This window comes from Pipra filicauda, unplaced genomic scaffold, assembly GCF_003945595.2.
Source record: "Pipra filicauda isolate LSUMZ 115617 unplaced genomic scaffold, ASM394559v2 scaffold297_size1274073_pilon, whole genome shotgun sequence".
Taxonomy (NCBI): Eukaryota; Metazoa; Chordata; class Aves; order Passeriformes; family Pipridae; genus Pipra; species Pipra filicauda.
The window spans coordinates 1,009,458-1,016,831 of record NW_024104417.1 but is presented as its reverse complement, the minus strand read 5'-3'; positions in this window follow the sequence as shown (position 1 = coordinate 1,016,831).

Sequence of the window (7,374 nt, the reverse complement as noted above, 5' to 3'; positions counted from 1 at the left end):
TTTGCTATTTCACAGCATGGAAGGCACTTGGCATGAAATTCACCAGCTGTTTTAATTTGAGAAATGTATGCTATAATCATTATCAGTTTAGTCATTTCTATAAAAATGTTCTATTTCACATCCTTTACAGTGTGATGAGACTGGATATGCAGGAAGAAAATTTTCCTCCTCTACTTGTCAGCGTTTTTGTAACACTTCAGTAAAGTAAAAAAAAAAAAAAAAGAGGGGAACCTTAATCTGATTTGGCACCTCTGAATGATAACCTCTATGCTATATATAATTTTAAAAAACCCAACAAAAAAACCACCCAAAAAAACCCCACCTAAAGCGGAAACTTTGCCTGTGACTTCATCAGATGCATAAATAGGCCATAGAAGAAGGGTTAATTTGAAGAACTAGTTATGCATATAATTACCACTTCATCAGTTGAGACTGTAATCCTGGCAGGATAGAAGAGGAAAAGAATAAATCACTGGACATCGATGTTTCAGTTGGCAGTCTTTGCCTACAGAAACAATGCTCTGGCTCTAGCTTCCACCATAGGACATTTGCCCAGAATCTAAGCCTTACAAGTGAGCCTTCTTTGTCCTACACCATCCTCATTTTCTGGACCCAAAAAGTCAGGTGTTAACAGCTGTTTGGAGAAGCAGAACTCCAGGAAGGTAGCTTATAAACAAAGAATTGACTTTAGCAAAATATTTTAGCTAAAACCAAAGATTTTTTAGTTGAATTTTGGGTTTCCTTGTACCTCTGTATGATAAATATCTGTCTAATTATAATAAAAACATATCTAATTATACCACTGCAGGAGAACACAGTAAGTCTAATCTCAGGAAGCACTATAGCAAAAGCCTCTCAAAGCCTTCTCAATCTCTTCCTGAAACACTATTCAATCAACCAAAGCATTATTGTCACTCACTCTTCAAAGTAAAAACACTTCCTCTTTTATTCTCAGTAAGAAGAAAATATGTAAGCTTCATTATAAGACTAACAATTAGTATTCGACTTAAACATGGAAGCTACTAGCTGAAGGAAGTATAAGGATTGTAACGGACTTTGCTGAATAAGATAACACCTTTTGAGTGCTGGTGTGAGATAATTAGAGGTTCTGATCCTGATATTGCACTTACTGACTTTACACTTCACTACAGCTACTCCTAATTTAAATGTGAACAGACTTGTATACTCCCTAACTTTTCCCTTATCCTGAGACATTTGCCTTTGATAAGGTGTTTGCCTGCTTTAAAATGGGAATATCCATATCCCTCCTTCTCAGGCCTACATATTCCTATTGCTGTATATGTAATCTCAGGCATCTAAATATTACTTTGCATTTAATCATTCAGCAAAAAGGAGTCAAAGTGTTCTGATTAATCCAGAATATCAAAGCTGTCACATCAGAGAGCCACATCATAATGTGGTAGAACTTTTTCATATGTTAGTCCCTGGAGATTAAATAATTTGTTTAGAAAAATGTGGTCTTATGCAGATATTCCTCTCTATTCCCAAAGTAATAGTGTACATATAAAACAGATGCAGCTTCATACACACTTTCATACTTTTTCATCATTATTATTATTATAGTGTTGATACATGTTTCCATGTGCTTTTCAAGATGAGAGGTTAGCTCTGATTGTTTGAAGGTTTCACTTAATTGATTTTCTGATACATAGCTAAATTCTCTGCTGGCTCAAACCAGAACAGCAGCACTGCATTTGATACAGGCATTTAGAGTGTCAGCAGCGTTTATTGGTCAAATTCAGCTTTCAGTTGCTTTAAATTGAGAGAGACTTAATTGATTTCAGCTAATGTATTGTAGAACTGCACTTGTACATTTGGGAGCCAAATTTAGGCCAAGGACAGCAAGGACTGCAGCCACAAATGATTGTGACAGAGAAGCACAATTTAAACTCAGCAGTTTAGGGGCAGGTAATAAGTAGACCAAGGCAACACCAGGCTGAGCTGTCAAAAAAGCAACTACACTCAGCCTGTACTTGAGTTACTGGTAGATTGATCCCAGCTCTAAATTTCTAGCACTACTTAGGATATTAAACTGTTGGAGAGCAGTTTGTGTTGTGACTGCAGTACAGGTATATCCCAAGTTATATAATTCTGGAAAAAAAGCCCATTGATTAACCAGTCACCTACCACCGATAACCTTTTTTAAACTAATCCTAAATAGTTCATTATCACAGTTCCATTTCTAAAAGATAGCTTAGCACTTTCCCATGGCGTCATTTACAAAACAGCATGAAAACCACAGCCTCCAGGTGCTGTGAATTTCAAGCTGTTCCTTGTGAGATAACTACTATCAAGATTCCTTCGTTTAGTTTTGGCAATCCCATATTTAACCATGTTGCTAAGAGTGCTGAAAGAAAAATCTGAAAGGGGCTTTTCTCAGTTTTCATATAAGTATTGCTATGTAGCTTGCAGAGTGATTATTTTTCAGATTTACTTTGAAATACAATTTTTATTTGGTCTCTTTTCTTACACATGGTCTTTTTCTTTGTTGCATTATAACCTGAGCTGAGAGCAGGGAAGTGTGTTCAAAAATTGCACACTAAATGTGTGCAAAATTCCTAAGACTGAGATATTTTGAAGCTGGTTTCAGATTTTGAAAGGGTACTGTAATATGATCGTAACAAGGAAAGGTAATCCTGTGCTTGGAAAACGCTATCAAATGTCATTTTGTATATACAGATTCTGTGTTTAATGTGAAATTACATGTTTTAAAGTCTCAGTTCACTTTTGGAATCATACTCTGTACTAGTTTTTGTTTTCTTCTTGAGCTAAAAGGTAGAAGTATCAGTGCGCCATGTAGAATTAAACAAAATCTATACCTTTCCAGTCATAATCATAAAGATGATCTTACCAAAATCTCAACATAATGCCCACTCAGTTTAGTGGAGACTGATTATGGTGGTTTGACCTTGGCTGGTGTCCAAGCATCCACCAAAACCACTCTATCACCCACTTCTGCAACTGGAAAGAGGAGAGAAAATACAGCAAAAGGCTCATGAGTTAAGATAAGGACTGAGAGAGATCACTCACCAATTATCAACATGGGCAAAGCTGACTTGACTTGGGGAAATTAACTGAATCTATTACTAATCAAAATCAGAGCAGGAGGATGAGAGGTAAAACAAATCTTAAAAATACCTTCCTCCCCATCCCTCCCTTCTTTCAGGTCTAAATATTATTTTCATACACAAAGTCTAAGCCCCAAATGCTACCACTCACTGATATTCAGGAGAAATGTTTCAATCTACAGATGGACTAAGGAAAAATAGATGCAGGTTTAGTCACAAAATTAAAAACAAATTACAAGGTGCTCCTTGTAAATACACAACAGTATTTATACAGCGGCATCTCTTACATCTTAAACTTAGCATATGAAATGAAAATTACTTGATCACAAGAATATCAAGTTTCTAGTAGATTGAAAACTTTCCTGTACCTCATGTTTTTGAGCCAATGAAACTGGTAAAACCCAGTAAAAACTATCTTGAGAAGAGCTGTCACTGAGAGCCTTCTCATTCCTTCTTTCTATGATGTGCCCAGTTGAAGCGTTATTTCCAAAAAGTGCTCCAGTTAGGAGGTTTGGTAAAGTTTCCAAGTCACATTTCTGCGGGATGAGGAAGTCCAGCATAATGACTCTGAAACAGATATCCAGTACATCCATTGAGCTATGAATGCTGCTTCCCCTCCTGATTTTCTTTCAGCATTATTTATTTATTCATTAGAGAAGCTAGCCCTAGTAAGTAGTACTAGTAATTTGACACTTCGTAGTTCTAGAGATGAGAATCCCCTTTTTTCTTTCACACAGGGTAAGAAACTTTCTGGTGTCCCTCTTTTGGTGCTTTGAGATTGTTCTGTAAAGCCCAACTACAGCTGAGAGGTTGTTACAGCAGCTTCAGTCACTGCACTCTGAGCCTGTGGTTGCCATGCTCTCTTGCGCATGAAGGACAGAGAAGTAGCTGCCCTAATTATGTCCAAGCCATCATGTGTCACGAACAGACATGTGCAAATTATTTTGTTTTCTGTACAAATGTCCACGTGTCAGATCTGGTGCAGAACTTCCATTGACTATGTGTGCATTTATGTGTATGACCTAAGGTTATTACATATTTATTATTATTATATTTGTTATTTATTATTACTTATAGTTTTTTCCTGAGGGAACTACTGATATCCTTAGTCTTATTCAGCCTCTTTAAATAAATATAACGCAAAGGGTTCTGAGCATCAAGAATCTGCGGCAGAAAAGGAACAGCAAGGGAGTTTTGAATCCATTCCTAAGTTTTCACAGCCTCATACTGTACACACAATTTAAAAACACAAGATTGTGATTTAGAGTGGTAAAGTCACCAACTAACACAGTCATGCTTCCCTTGTTACCAAAAGCAGGAAAAAAGGACAAAGGATAGATCTGAAAGAAAGCATGGATGTATGAAGCCAAGTCATGTCTTAAACTGTCATGGTTACATTCAGAAGTATGAAGTAAGATCCAGTGATTTTCCTGAATGAAATCTGATTTAATCAACATGATTAAAATTCCTGATTTGGAATCCTTGAGGTAAATAGCTCAGCTTCTGTGTTAGAGCTAAACTTTCAACAAGAACATTCAAGTTTAGGAAATGGTTTGAGGTAAAAGAAAGCAGGGCAGAAACCCAACCTGGAGGAATATCTCAATCCCCACAGTGATCTGGCCAGTTGCTTCCTGGGGGCAAAAGACATAAGCCAGAACTGCAGTACAGGCTTGTGAAACAGAAAATGGAAGGGAGAAACCAGATAACTTCATAAAAGTTTTAGTCTTAAAATAGAGTTGTTTTAAGCAAGCAGTGTCCTGCAGAGAGCAGAGACTGTGTGCACGCTTATTTCTGCTCCTAAGACTTCTCTGCTGCCTGCCACAGGAGATCTGTATGAACATGATTGCTAAGGGCTGTAATTTAAAACCCAGAACAATGTATTAATAAATCTGACAAAAAACACAATGAGCACAAGTCAGACTTGGGAGCTGCAGCAAATGCTGGAAAGCTGATGTGGCTACAAAAACTTTGTCTCATGACCGGCCTGGATTGCTTTTACATGAGTCATCCGACCTCAGAACATGGTCCTGTGAGGGCTGGGCTTTCCAATTACCCTTATTAGGGGTTTATTCTTTCTCAGATTTCACACTGCTGGACTGTCATTAGAGAAAATGACAATGCATCTGATGGAAGCATCCCCTGGAGGTGGTCAGTGATTCATTTTGACTAGTGTGATAAAATTGCACAAATATTTTCTTACGAGATGAGCAGGATGTTAATGTGGTGACTACACTTACAGAACTCTCTAATGTGGTATTAAGAAAACCTAACATATATTTGTGATCACGTTTTTACTCTGTATTAAACATATCTGCATCAGAACAGTAAAGCAGGTCCATAGAATCAAGTCACTGTAAAATGGCTAAAATAAAACCAAAAATACAATATGCTAACTTAAAGGTCCCAATTTACCGAGATACACAAAAGGATCAACCTTGCTAATAGCTAACGAAAAATATCCCTTCCAAATATCACTTCCAGAGCTACATTCAAATCCAAACTTACTCAAATGCTGTGTCTTCAGACTTGATTTCAGCGTACACAATGAGGTTTGAATTCTGAAGCTTGTCTACATCCAGATTTTTGATTTAGATTCTATTCCATTTTATTACCACCTTCACACCTACTTTTGTCTTTGCAGACCCCAAGAATGTATTTTCTTTAGTGTCAGAAATTAAATGTTCCCTTTGAACATTTAAATCTTATTTCAATAGTTTCTAGCTGCTGAAATTTGCAGGGCTGCATTTTAAGCCTCATTTTAATTTCTATAGGTATTTAAGCAGTTCTCCTACTCCTATTCTTAAAATACAACTATAATCTGTTTCTCACTTGTAAATAGATCTACTGTAGGTGAAGTGGGCTTTGGCATGGAAGTGACTACAATCCAGAAACCGAGATTTTTATTAAATGCTGTTTCACATTTTTCTCTACGTCTTGGGCAGAGTCACTATGCATCAAACCTTTAATCTGAGTGATTGATATGCCAATTTATACCTTGTCTTTGATCTTTCAGTCCTACCACAGGGCAAATTTGGCCTCATATTTAAAACTTGGAAAATCCCATGGTTATAATGTCTGCTTTTTCTCACTTCCCATTCTGAAATAGTTGACTTTTTTGTGGTTCCTTTGAGAAGTGTAGCCCAGCATCTCCTCTTGAAGTTTCTTTTCTCTGTGTATTTAGACAACTGTAGACTACTGCTTCAAGATTTGTCTTATTATTACATTGCAGCAATTCACATGGTAGAGATCTTAAATTCAAAAAATTCAAGTATGCATTCAAAAAATTTTGCAAGTGTGCATGACTTTTAAGTACCTGCTAAAGTCTCTTTAAGCTTACACCTGAAGTAAAATCTATCTAAGTATTTTGCTGAACAGAGCCCTTTTGGATCTAATCCAATGCACATTGCAGCCAGTCAGAAATTCCCATTGACTTCAGTGGGCTCCCAGCCGATTCCTGGGAGGTATTATGTGTGTGAAGTTCAGCTCTTCTCCTGCCAGACTTCAGTTCTTGCTCTGACATGTGTTCTTTAGTTTTTTTACACTGCCTCTTTTCAACAAAAAAGTATAAAAATTTTAAGGCCTCCCTGAAAGGTCCGAAGAGTTTTTCCCTGCTTTTTTAAATGCACTCTGGTCAAAACTGAAGCATTTCAAAACCATTCATTTCCTTCTATGAGAAACATAAAAGTAAATAGTTTCAGGTCTAATATAAAATTTTAGGTCTGATAAATGCCATTGCAGCCTTATAATTTTGAGGTTGCATTAGTATTTTTATACAAATATTCAGGATATTCATTACAAATACTATACACATAAGCAAACACATTGTACATAATCATAGCTTTCTAATAGTTTAAACACTTTACAAAATATTTTTCTTTTTCAGAATTACAACTTTAATAATTTTATATTCTATTGGAAATTTTAAAAGAGAAACATTTTCAGTTCAGATTCAAACCAAATTTCTAAATGTTCAATTTTCTGTAGACAAAATTCCTTTTTTTCTGTCGATACCTTCTAGAGTACTTCAGATATTTAGCTTTCTATACTCACTTCTCTCTCCTTTCTGTTTACTTTTACTAGCAAAGATGGAAATCTGCTTTTCAACATCCTCCTTTATTAAAAATACTTCTTCATTATGTATACACCAGTACCAGAACACAGAACTCAACTGGCACAAATAAATCTTCCAAGTGAACAATGCATCAGACGTTCATCTTAAATAGGATATCACGTTAACCATAGTGTAGCTCAGACTTGGAGATTTATACTATGACCATTCTGTTAA